At 43.9% G+C, this 13,253-nt stretch overlaps 1 protein-coding gene and 1 long non-coding RNA gene across 2 annotated transcripts in view; one reads left to right on the forward strand and one right to left on the reverse strand.

Moving 5' to 3' along the window:
- Positions 1-667: 667 nt before the first annotated feature.
- On the reverse strand, positions 668-2,097 carry LOC129622889 (uncharacterized). The gene is made up of 2 exons (XR_008700170.1): positions 1,427-2,097; positions 668-1,229 (listed from the first exon to the last, which is right to left on the reverse strand). It is a non-coding gene; the product is annotated as an uncharacterized LOC129622889 (long non-coding RNA).
- Positions 1,165-13,253, forward strand: part of ADD2 (adducin 2) — a 124,287-nt gene continuing 112,198 nt past the window's right edge. Inside the window, exon 1 of the mRNA XM_055539727.1 lies at positions 1,165-1,351. The gene's annotated coding sequence lies outside the window, so the exon portion shown is untranslated. The remainder of the gene's footprint in view (positions 1,352-13,253) is intronic.

The following is a 13,253-nucleotide window of genomic DNA, read 5'->3' on the forward strand; positions in this document are numbered from 1 at the left end:
CACCTCTGGGTTCCTGGGCCCAAATCCAGAGATGCTGACTTTGCAGCAACACTGAGTTAGGGTATGGCAATTTTCATGGGGCTGTGGTACCCCAGAATCTTGAGGGAACCAAGGGGCCTTGATCTGGTTGGCAGTGAGCAGAGGCTTTTCTGGAAGCTGTACTTGCCCTGTCATCACATTTTTACAAATACCTAGTGTGAATGGTGATTTATGGGAGCTTTGGGGAATTGATGGAGATTATGGGGGTCTAAGTCCCAAGCTAGGTCTTGACATCTCTACTCTCTGAAGGCTCCGCATTGAGAAACACTGTCAGAAAGGAGCAGTGGGAGGTGTCTTAGCTATACACTATCATTTTACAGAGTAAGACCCAGAAGGGCCCAGAAAGATTGAGTGCCTTCACCAAGGTCACACAGCTAGTCAGTCAATGGCAGGTCTGAGACTGTAACCAAGTATTCTTGTTCTCCATCCCGTTGCCCAATCACCAAACACCTGTTCCCCTTAGGGTGGGAGACTAGGGAGGGGAGTGAGAGGAAGAAGTAGTGAGAATTGGAGAGAGGTGCGCCTGTAATCCGAGAGGGTCCGGCAAGAACAAACACTTTGCCCTTGTGGGAAATGGAGTCAGCATTACAATAGGATAATTATGGCTTTGAATTCAAACAATCAATCGTTTGCTATTAAAATCACGAATATAATTAATCTTCTAAAGCAAAACGTCCTTCTTAGACAAAAAAAATATTACAAGACTGTTTTCTTTTTAATCCCAAGGGAATGCAACCTCCATCGGAGCTCATGTTTCAGATTTCCTTCCTAGGAACAGCATCTTCACGTTGGCTCGGCTGTTCCGGGCAGCTCGTGGTGCAGGAGTGGCCGTGGGCAGGGGGCCTGGGCGGCGGGACTGCGGCAGCGCGGGCGAGCGGGCGGGGGCACTGCAGCACCGCGGCCCTCGGGCGGCCGGGCAGCGGCCCGCTAGAGGGGGCGCTGTGGGCACCGCCGAGCTTCCTTTTGTCAGCGCACTCGGCCGGGAGAGCTCTCATTTCCTCTCAGCCTCGTGCGGGAAATGGATTTGATTCTGACAGCAGAGCTGTAAGGGACGAGCGCGAACGAAAGCCTTTTGTCAAGGAGTGGCAGCCTCTGTTGTCTGTGATTACCACTGACGCGGAGAAGCTGCGCTGCTGGTGGAATTCCAGGCAGCTCTGGCCAGTGCGCGGCTGCAGGATGGGTAGAAAACACTGCTCTGCAGATTAGCTGGGTGCATTTATCAAGCAGCTCTCCCAAAGAAAGCCAGCCAACAAAACAAGCCCCCAACCACCCGCAGCCGAGGACCAGAGATGGAGAAGATGCCTTGCAGGAGGTAAGCCCGTCTTGGGAGTGGACGCCGCGGGCTGGGCTTGGTTTTGCTTATTTTAATCGAATTTGCGACCCTTACAGCATCCTTCCACCGGCGGGAGCAGGTTGGTCTAGATCGGTGAGCGTCTGTCAGTGAGTGCGTCTGCGAGGCAGCTCTTCCCCGCGGCTGTGCTATGCCTAAAGGTTTCTGTTGCTGATGTAACATCGGACGTTCTTTGGGAAGCGGGGTGCCCACCGCTGGCCTCTGCTTGGGGACCAGCGGACCCACGCGCCCCGAGCGCAGCTTCTGCCAGGTGGGGCTTTCTTCTCAGTCCCGCCGGGTTGGCGGGCTGCAAGCCTCGCTTTATGGGGCCGCCCCTCCCTTCTCGCTGCTCTGGGCCACCGCCCTCCGCGGAACCGCCCAGCGCCTTCGGCCGGGCTGGGCGCGCTCCCCCCGGCCTCGCCCTCGCCTTGGCGCCGCGGTAGCTGAGGGGTCGGCAGGTGCGGCGTCGGCAGCTGCAGGCGTTGGGAGCAGGAGCGCTGGAACGTGAGCCGATCCCAGTGGGTTTGAATTTTTACGCGACCGCACCACTTTGGAGGGAAAAGAGACCACTGTTCCCGAGGAGATCGGGCCAGCCAGACCATCTATCACAGTTTGGCTTCCTTCCCATCTCCTCCCCCGCCTCCTCTCCCTTCCTGCACCCAGTAGGAGGCCACGCTCCACCCGGAGGCGGGGGCCAGCGTCTGCTTGTTTTGAAGTCGCGACCACAGCCAGCCTACCTGGTGTTGGGAGGAAGGGAGGGGCAGATTGCTTTAGGATGCTGATCAGGCGCTCGGGTCTAGCCTATTGTCTTGCCTTTTCTCCCCCTTTCTTTTCTTCTCTAATCTCCACCCCCAGACAAAAAAAAAAAAAAAAAAAAAAAAAAAAAAAAGAACAAAAAGGGGGTAGGATGGGGAGAGAGAGACCGAGAGGACTGAGAGAGAAAGGAAAAGAAGGAGGGGGAAAAAGCCCCAAGCCCACACCCTATCAAATTCTTCTGAAAATTGTCATTTATCTTTGACACATGATTATTACCCATCTGTTTCTTCACGCCCACTCTTCCCTCCTCTTGCAGTTTGTTGGCTAAGATTCAACGGACTCAAATGAGCCTTATAAATACTAGAAATCAAATCAGTTTCCTAAAGGGACGTTTTGTGCTTTCTGATTAACCTGGAATGAGGGATTTCCGGCGTCCTGGCAGGAACAAATGATGGGAAAGGTGGACACCCTCCTTTCATATCTAGGGTGTGGATCTAGTGGAGATACAGGAGACGTTGAACTTGTGCAATGAGGGACATCTTCATAAATGGCATTTGAAAATGATGTTTCATTTTAAGGGGAAATAGTTGGTAACACTTGAAGTGAAAGCCCTTTAAATTATAAATGAGTAGGACCACGGAAAATAGCTGTGAAGTTTCCAGACTTGCAAGTCACCCCTCCCACTGACATAGGAAGAATATATGTTGGAGATTTTAAAAAGGGGTTAAGCCATTTAATATTTCTTCTTTATAATGTTCTACCTTTATTCTGCCTGTGGACCAACATCTTGCCCAGACACCCCAATTTACTTTCACTCCCCATCTCCCCATCCTAAAAGAGTACAGCAAAAGAAAGCTTTTCATTATTAGTATGATGTCAATACATTTTGGAGAACCACTAGAGATAAATCACCCTTTGATCCACAATCCATACCATTTCTGTAGCGAGCCCGATGCTCTTTCTTGTCCACCCAGTTATCTCACCTGATTAGAAATGTGCTTGTCACATACAAAATATACAAAACTGCCCGAAATGACATATTGTATGTGTTTTCTAAGCTTGAGTTGAATTTACTTTAAATATCAACATGGTGCTGGAATTAGTAAAACTCAGCTTTTCTTAAGAGTTTGCAGATGATCTAATGTGTTTGTTGGCAGAGGGTTTAGGGTTAAGATTTTGAATACTTATAAAAAAGACTCCGATAAATATATTTATCACCTACCTTGTTCTACACGGAATTTAAGACAGTTTACAGAGATTCATAAAATACAGCAAGACAGACTTAGTAAGTAGATGGGAAAGAAAAAGGAAACTAAAGGTAGAGACATAAAATTGTGTTAAGAGTGAGGCTAATGTGAAAATACAAACATTTGAGAGTGAAAAGAGAAAAGTGTCAGTTGCTCAGTTGTTTCTGACTCATTGTGATCCCATGGACTGTAGCCTGCCAGCCTCCTCTGTCCGTGGAATTCTCCAGGCAAGAATACTGGAGTAGGTAGCTATTCCCTTCTCCAGGGGATCTTCCTGACCCAGAAATTGAACCTGGGTCTCTCGCATTGCAGGCAGATTCTTTACCGTCTGAGCCACCAGGCAAACATGTGAGGAGCAAACAAATCCAACTCTGAACTTTCTAGCAACTCATACAAAAAGGGAAGTTGACAAGCCCATGGTTCATGGGCTTTGTTTATTCATGGAGTCATTCACTCAACAAATATTCACTCAGGACCTACTATGCACAGGCTCTGTGAGGTGCTGGGAAGAAAGGAATGAAGCAGACAGATGTGGTCTCTGCCCTGACAGCACTTACAGCCAAATGCAAGAGATGGAGTTTCATGAAGACATCTCTCAAACAAATATCTGGTTACAAGATGTGAGAAGAGCTGTGCAGGAAAAGCATGAAATACAAAATGTCACACGTCCAGGCATAAAAACACAGCATAAAAACTTCTGCAGAGATGCATAACCATTCTTGATTCTAAGAGCAGAAAGGAACATTTTTCAGGTATGAAGCAGTGTTTGAAATAATGTCCTTGTCAGATGGGTTTCACTTTGCTATTTTTAGAGTGTCCCTTAGTGTGAGGGATCCTGATATCACCCCCACAGATCTCTTGAACCCCTGGGGTTCTGAGAATATTGTATTTTGAGGGACTTGTGTATTCTCTAAAATGTAGTGGCTTTATTTCAGTGATGATCTCACATAATGAATATTAAAACTGTGTTCTAGATGATCTTCATGGCAACCCCCTAAACAGTGCTGGGGCCTTTGTTTGCCTCTGTGTCTTCCCAGGTGGGCCAGGGGCAGGCCTGGTGGCTGGGCCACAGCACAGATGAGGGGGAGGGGAGTTTAAGATGGGTGTGTGTGCTTGTGTGTGTGAGTCCACACAGGGCACAGGTTTGCTAGATTCAAAAGAACAGCTCCTGGCGACCACTGCTATTCTGGCCAGGAATGAAGCTCTCCTGCCAGTTCCACCTTGGCATGGACCGAGTTGCAGCAATTTATTAGCAGCAGGTGTTGCAGTAAAAATGCAAGGAAAAAGTTGCTGTTGCTGGTTTTAGAAATTGGATTAGATCTTGATTTAATGCAGATTTAGTTATTTCTCAATAAGTACCTTATGTCCAAAGCAATGAGACCAGCAATTTGGTGTAATGGTTAAGAGGAGCCAGACAGCCTGACTTCAAATCCATTTTTCCACTTCTTAGCTGTGAGACTTTGGACAAGTTACTCAACCTCTCTGTGCCTATGATACTTTGTGGATAAATATGCAGCATAGATTTCACAGTAAGATTGTGAGGACTGGAGGTATTACATGTGAAAAACTATGTTCAATGAATGTTAGCATTCATACTATTTTTATTAATGAAGTGGCACTTCATTTATGTAAGTATGGTTTGGTGTCAGAATTTTTTAAATTTTATTTTATATTAGAATATAGTTGATTTACAATGTCATGTTAGTTTCAGGTTTACAGCAAAGTGATTCAGTTATACATAAACATATAAATCCATCCTTTAAAAAATATTTATTATTTGCTATAAAGGGCTGCACTGGGTCTTCATTGCTGCACCTGGGCTTTCTGTCGTTGCGGTGAGCAGGGTGTGCTGTGGTGCGCGGGCTTCTCACGGCGGTGGCTTCTCTTACTGCAGCTCAGGGGCTCTAGAGTGTGGGTTCAGTGGTTGTGGGCTCAGTTGCCCCATGACATGTACAGGCAACCCGTGTCCTCTACGTTGGCAGGTGGTTTCCTAACCACTGGGCCCCTGAAGTTCTATCCATTCTTTTTTGATACCAGAATTTTAAATTATGATACCTGATTATCTTCAAGTAGGAAACACATTTTTGAGGTTATTAATATTGTTTTGCATCGTTTATGTATTGTCTGCATTAGTACATTGAAGTAAATATTTAGGTAGTGGTAATGACAGGACTGAACGACTTCACTTTCACTTTTCACTTGCATGCACTGGAGAAGGAAATGGCAACCCACTCCAGTGTTCTTGCCTGGAGAATCCCAGGGATGGGGGAGCCTGGTGGGTTGCCATCTATGGGGTTGCACAGAGTCAGACACGACTGAAGTGACTTAGCAGCGGCAGCAACCTGTAGTAGGACTTCCCTGGTGTCCAGTGTTAAGATTAATGGTAAAGAACCCGCCTGCCAATGCTGGAGACATAAGAGACGTGGGTTTGATCCCTGGGTTGGGAAGATCCCCTGGAGGAGGGCACAGCAACCTACTCTAGTAGTCTTCCCTAGAGAATTCCATGGACAGAGGAGCCTGGTGGGCTACAGTCCATAGGGTCACAAAGAGCCAGACACGACTGAAACAATTGAGCGCGAACATGTAGTAACTAGACCTGAAGCTGCACCTTTCTATTGTTAAACCCAAATGGTATTTTAGTTTCATCAAAACAATATTATCTGTTGCAGTAAATAAATTTTATTAATTTGACATTTTAAAGTTGGATAGTTGTATTTATTTCCACATTCATTTTTGTATTCTACTTATATAAAAGTTATAAAGTTCAAGTATTTAGAACTGGTCTTTTTGAATGTACATATTTAAGTTATATTTTAATAAAGTGATTTAGGTCAACCTTTGGTTCATAAGATTTTTTTTCAAAAAGGATTTCTATAAAATTCAAGCATTTTGAATTGGGTTCAAGGACAGACCCAAGATTCTTCGAATAGAATTTTGAGTTTCTATAAGAGAGATTGTGGCCCCAAATTTGACTCCATATACCTTGACTGACATAGTTTTAGCTTGAAAGAATTTTAAGGCAGTAATACCAAAGCTTGCCTCTGTCTTTAACAACAGCATCGAAATCCTCTGAACTCAAAGAGCATCTATGGAATGGTAAGCTTCCAGCAAAAATTCATCTTGGTCTATTTTCTAGAATAAACTACAAATGAAAGGTTTGTCAATATTATTGAGTGAGGTGAAAAGAAAGTCTATTCTCTGTGGAGTACAATGTTTGTTTGGATTAAAACAAGTTTACTGGTTATATTCAAATCTATTTTAAAATTTTCTTCATACCTATGATCTGTCAAAGATTATAAGAAATATGTTAGTCTCCTTCTAGAATCATATTTTTGATAGCTTTCCTGTTGATATGCATATCAAAGACATATGCATTTATACAGACACACACACAGAATTATATCTGATGGTGTGTTACTTAGAATCCTGATGGCCTAGGACTCCTGGGAGGGAACACTTTCAGTGCAAATGCTGGGATAGTGCCAGGCAAAGGAAGACAGATCTATTTTAGTTTTAGAGAACAGGGAGAGAACAGACCAGAGGCCCAGATTCTTTAAGGACTCTCCAGAAGAGACGGTGCAGATGGTGCCAACCAGCAGTATCCATCCCATGATTCAATAAGGCATCCTCCTGGGAAGAGGCAGTCCTGTTCTCCCAGTTACCTCCTAGAATAGTCCCCAGGCTCAATGCTCCAGGCCTGGAGGGGTTATGGTGTTGCTAGGGCGAGAGTGGGGTATAAATCAGAAGGCTCTAGGAATGCTGTTAGCACTTTCTACCTTCAGTGTGCCAAGGGAGCCCCCAGGAAAGCTTCAAACCAGGTTGGTTTGCATCAACCGCACACTTGCAGCTAAAAATTAAGATCCATAAAGACATAGATAAATGCCACTTGGTCCAGCAGTAAATATCCCTAACTTAGTTGACTGCCCCAGGGCCTCAACTCTCAAACAACCCAGGCAGGACCTGGAGGCCAGAGAATTTAGGATGTGGTTGCCGGAAAAAAAATTTCAGTGCTGATCCCTTGGGGAAGGAAATAGCAACCCACTCCAGTATTCTTGCCTAGGGAATCCCATGGACAGAGGAACCTGGAAAGTTACAGTCCATGGGGCTGCAGAGAGTCGGACATGACTGAGTGACTGAGCACTATATCATATCTGGAATAGTTTTCCCTGGGCCTAGCCTGGAAGTGTCTGGAAAAAACTTATCAAGCCAAGTACAAAGTCCTTGGGTTTCAGTGAATAGAAGCACTAAGGAGCATTTGACCCCCTCTGCTGCATCCTCCCACACAGAGAGCTGATTGGACCAGGCATGGACCGGTGAGGACCTGGAATCTTAAGCCATATTAGGCCAAAGAGGGGATGGTGTCAGGGTGAGGAGAGATCACAGGTCATCCCCTACACCCCTCACCAGTTTATAGAAGGAGCCACTTGGCTGTCTTGAGGTGGCCACAGCGATTCCAATTCTGTAACTTCCATGAAGCCCAGCTAGACTTTGGTCCCTGCGTTGATATGGCTGTGCTCCATCCTGCTGGTCTAATTTGCCTGGGCTTCTGTTTCAGTCAGCCATACTGTCGGCTAGAAATCTGGCTTGCTCCAGAGCTTCCCGCTTCTCTTCCCCACATACGGCCTGACCTCCCTCCCTCCATCTTTCCAAAGCAAAAATCCAATCTTGTCAATCCTTTAGGATGAACCCCAAACTCCTTACCTACCTGGACAGCTTTACTTCTCCTTCTTTGGAAATGCAGGCTGGACCACCTTTCTGGACATTCCCCTTCTCCACCCACCCCCCACAGGCTCTTCCTTCCACCTTACGTGCCCTCCTCCTACTTTTTATCTGGCAAGTTGGCTCTTTTAAAAAGCCAACCAAATAGACAACTTCTAGCAAGCCTAATTAAAAGAAAATAATTAACAATACTAGAAAGGATATATGGAAGGAAAAAGAGATTTGAAATCATAAAAACACTATGCATTATTGTATCCTAACATATGTGAAAATCTTGATGAAATGGACAGTTTTCAAACAGAATTTGAACTACTAATATTTACTCCAGAAATCAAATGCCATGTTCCTGGTTGGGAAGAATCAATGTTACAAAGATGTCAGTTCCTCACAGATTCTGTTGCGTGGATGGCAGTCTTCCTGGTAACCAAAAGTGATGCAAATTTGTTCCTATTTTTATTTTTCTCTGGAATCTTGAAAGGTGTAGTTAACTGGATATGCTCAATTGTGAATCATTTTATTGAAGGGAAAGCCAATCCTTGTGCATTTAAATGTCATTTATAAATTGTTTTTCTCAAAGAACAGATGACGTTATTAAACTTTGAAATGCATGGGGACTTTATGAAGACAGAATTTTATTTAACAGACATGATTTTCTTCTATATTATTTTATCAAGTATAATACCATTATGTTTGCTTTCTTTACTCTGCATAGCACACATATAAAAATCTGTTGGCTTTTACTTTTAAACATCTATGGTGAAAGACATCAGAAAAATAGGGGCAGCTTCAGTTCTTTCCCTCCTTACTTGTGCCAGGTGGTGGAACATCTATGCTGGTTATCTCAGTATTCCTTTATTTAGAACTGATTCTCCTTCCCTCTCCGCACTAGGCTTCTCTTAGATCTTTCCGACACCCTCATTTGTGCCCTAAATTAGCTACATCTGTTACCATAGTTATGCAGCATCCAGCTTAACCCATTCCGTGCTTGTTCTGACTGCATATTATATTGTGTGAAACTTCCTTTCTTGTATTTCATAAAACATACCATTATTTTCCCTTTGTCACCTGACTCCCAATTTTTATTGTTTCTAAGGCAATGCATATGTACAGTTAAGAAATAATATAGAAATGAAGGGCTTCTAACAGAGAGCAACAATCCCTGCCCTTCCCCAAATCCTCTATCCACAGGCAAACCAATTTTAGCTGTGCTTTCTGTTTTGTTATAGTTACTTCTGTATCTCAAAATAATATGCATATACTGCTGTTTCTGAATTTATTGGCTTTGATCATCATGTAGTGAATTTCTGCCGTGAAAGTCAAGGATGTAGTTTAGGCCACACCTACATCTCCTCTCTAGCTTTCTTCTCATCATACCTGTCACACCAGACAATGCATTTATTAAAACCAGGTTTCTCATTCCATGGACTGGTGGTTGGGTCACTTGACTCTCTACTCTGTAAGATAAGGGTATCACTACTCTCCCTCTTTGCCCACTTCTTCCTTCCCTCTAGTCATGCATTTACTTGCATTATCAAAATCAAGAAATTATTCATTCCAGTCCCATCACTTCATGGCAAATAGATGGGGAAACAATGGAAACAGTGACAGACTTTATTTTCTTGGGTTCCAAAATCACTGCAAATGGTGACTGCAGCCATGAAATTAAAGATGCTTGCTCCTTGGAAGAAAAACTATGAACAACCTAGTGAAAGTGCAAGTCACTCAGTCGTGTCCAACTCTTTTGTGACCCCATGGACTATACAGTCCATGGAATTCTCCAGGCCAGAATATTGGAGTGGGTAGCCTTTCCCTTCTCCAGGGGATCTTCCCAACCCAGGAATTGAACCCAGGTCTCCCACATGCATGTGGATTCTTTACCAACTAAGCCACAAGGGAAGCCCCAAAATACTGGAGTGGTTAGCCTATCCCTTCTCCAATGGATCTTCCTGATCCAGGAATCAAACAGGGGTCTCCTGCATTGCAGGTGGATTCTTTACCAACTGAGCTATCAGGGAAGCCCTGACCAACCTAGATAGCATATTAAAAAGCAGAGACATTACTTTGCCAACAAAGGTCTGTCTAGTCAAAGCTATGATTTTTCTAGTAGTCATGTATGGATGTGAGAGTTTGACCATAAAGAAAGCTGAGCGCCGAAGAAGTGGTGCTTTTGAACTGTGGTGTTGGAGAAGACTCTTGAGAGTCCCTTGGACTGCCAGGAGATCAAACCAGTCAATCCTAAAGGAAATCGGTCCTGAATATTCATTGATAGGACTGATGCTGAAGCTGAAGTGCCAATACTTTGGCCACCTGATGCGAAGAGCTGACTCATTGGAAAAGACCCTGATGCTGGGAAAGATTGAAGGTGGGAGGAGAAGGGGATGACAGAGGATGAGATGATTGGATAGCATCACCGACTCTATGGACGTGAATTTGAGCAAACTCTGGAAAATGGTGGTGGATGGGGAGGCCTGGTGTGCTGCAGTCCATGGGGTCGCAAAGACTGAGCCACTGAACTGACTGTTCCATCATCATAGCTGGTCTCTATGATTTGTCTATAAGGTAATTCTAAAAGATGAAAACTGTTCAAGTGTTCATTATCTAACTGGGTTGATATTGCTCACTGCGTGATAAATAACATGCTAGGATTTCATCTCTTTCTCACTGGCTCCAATATCTCAACCCTTGGACCACTAAGTGGAAAATGCTTCCAGGGGGAAGTTCAAATGGGTTCTGTTACCCTGAGAACACTGGTACCATCAGAGCTGCTCTAGTTCCCCTCCTGCAGTGCAGACAGTTTCCTAAGAAGACTCACCCAGAGGTCAAGTTGATAAATTCAGAAGCAGAAGTATGTGTATACTGTTTTGACATACAGAGGTAACTATAGCGGGGTGCCTGGGTGTGAACCACTGTGTGTTGGGGGTGGGAGAGGGGATGGGCAAAGTCTGCTTCTCCATGTAGAGACTGCATTTGTGCCCTTATGTTTAGTCTCTTTTTTAATTCCCCCCCTCCATAATACCTGCCATCTCAGAATCCAGAACACTTGTAGGGCTCTGCCAGACAGGTCATCTGCCTCCTTGGCTCCAGTATCCTGTGCCTGAAATCTAGGCTGCTTCTGCTTTCGCCCATTAGTCGCCAGTTCTCCATCTGCTTCTTGTCCTCCAGAAACCTGTTGAAATCTCTTCTCTGTTAATCATATGCTTTTACTTTGTCATTGTAGGTTTTATGTATTTTTATTCCGTTATGACCAATTTAAGGAGTCCAAGAAGAGAGAGAAATATGGTGGGATTAGGCTTGCCATCTTGAATTAGAAGCCAAGGACATTAATTTTCAATCAAGTCATGCATAGTAAACTATTGGCATGGCCGTGATTTAAATTCAAACCCTGGTGAGATTTGCTTTTCCTTGTTATAAAAATGTTTTCAAATCTGTACTGCACTTATCAACTCACTTCCAATATTTTCTGCTATCTAGAACAGTCCAGAAACATTGATGCATTCTTCTATTCAAAGATGATTAGCATTTAGTTTATACACAGTTTGTTTCTCTTTAGCCACTCCAGAAAAGTGGAAATGGCAAATTAGAAAGAAGAGCTTGGCTAATAGTCTAAAAGAGATTGGGATACAAATGAAGAGAAGATGAAAAGCTCTTCTAGGAATCTGTATCACAGTTGTTGCCCAAGTGCTACGGAAGACCATTTGTCAGAGTTGACAGTACATTTGATATAGACCCAGAAAGTAAAGAAGTCATGGAGAAAGTAAGTGAACTTTCTTTCAGTGAAAATAATGGGTTGTAGTCTCACAGGGGAAGGGCTGCTGGCCTTTTTTTTTTTACCTGGTTGAGAAGGAAGGACTTGCCAACAGTTCTTTGTTCGGAAAGTAAATCTGGAGTTATAAGGCATAAGAAATTCCAGTTGTCTCTCTGTGTTCATTTAATTTGGAAATTGTTGCTTCATTTTTCAGCCTTAGCAATGAACATCAAGACTGAAAACAGTTTTGGGAATCTTACTTAACTATCTTAACATCTATCTTAACTCTGTTAAAGTTACAGGCTGTAAAACTGTCACCAGCTTTGAAGCCACTATTTGTTGTATTTAATTCTGGAGTGAAGCTATATTAAGTTAAGACTGTCAAAGAATTAAAATCTCATTTTCAAAGCCTATCATGTTTGTGGGGGAAGTAATACAATGTCTAGGGTTTGTCTCAACAGAATCTTTTTTTCGTGGTGGATGGTGGGGTTGGAGGTGAACTAAAGTAGTGCATGAGTTGACCGCTGTTGAGGTTGAGTGTAACTGATCACCTAAACTGGCACTTTTTAGAGCTAAAGGAGGTGCTATCAATAATTACAAGGGAACAAGAGGCATATCGAGGTCTCTCCCGGGCAAACCGCAATCTACTCTGAAGCTAGGTGATAGGTACTTAGGGTTCATTATGGTGTGCTCTCTAACTTCGTATATTTTCAACATTTTCCATAATTAAAGAATATCTACTGTTTTGTACTGTTTGCTCTTTTATTAAAATTGGAAACTTTCATCTTAATCACAATGTTAAACATTAGTCAACTTCAAATACAAAATGAAAATGGCTAGAGAACACTGTTAAATGACAAATCTATTAGTTGACTTATAATAGTGGGACAAAAATCCATAAGTTCTGCAACTGGGACATGCAGAAGGCAATCCTTAATTAAGCCAGCAATGTTATAAAGCAGATCTATAGCTTTAGTTATGCAAGGGGGCCTTGTTTTTATTACTGTGAATTGGGCTCATCGAGATTTTACGGATGGGTGACTGCAGCCACAAGAAAGGTCAGGTCCACTGGGAAATGAGGAGCTGGGCCAGGAAAGCGGGGCTTTGATTTGCAGAGCAAGTCCACAATCCGATCTGTACCTGGCTTGGTGTCTCTCCTATTTGAGGTTCTCCATACCTGTTAAAATAATCTTTCAGAATTACTCCAATTTTGAGAAGGTCTCCCTTCCTGCTCTGTAATCCCCATGGTACACCGGCACAGAGTTTAGTCACCTGTCTACTGCCGTACTTGGGAGGTGGTGTAGGGCAGGCACGGGCGCGAGGCGGCAGGGTGGGCTCTGCCTTCCAGGATGTCAGTTATTTTGATTCTGCCGATCAGAGGGCCCAGGTGGCTATGGATCAGGAGGTCTTTTGTGCC

The sequence above is a fragment of the Bubalus kerabau genome, chromosome 11 (genome assembly GCF_029407905.1).
Source record: "Bubalus kerabau isolate K-KA32 ecotype Philippines breed swamp buffalo chromosome 11, PCC_UOA_SB_1v2, whole genome shotgun sequence".
Taxonomy (NCBI): domain Eukaryota; kingdom Metazoa; phylum Chordata; class Mammalia; order Artiodactyla; family Bovidae; genus Bubalus; species Bubalus kerabau.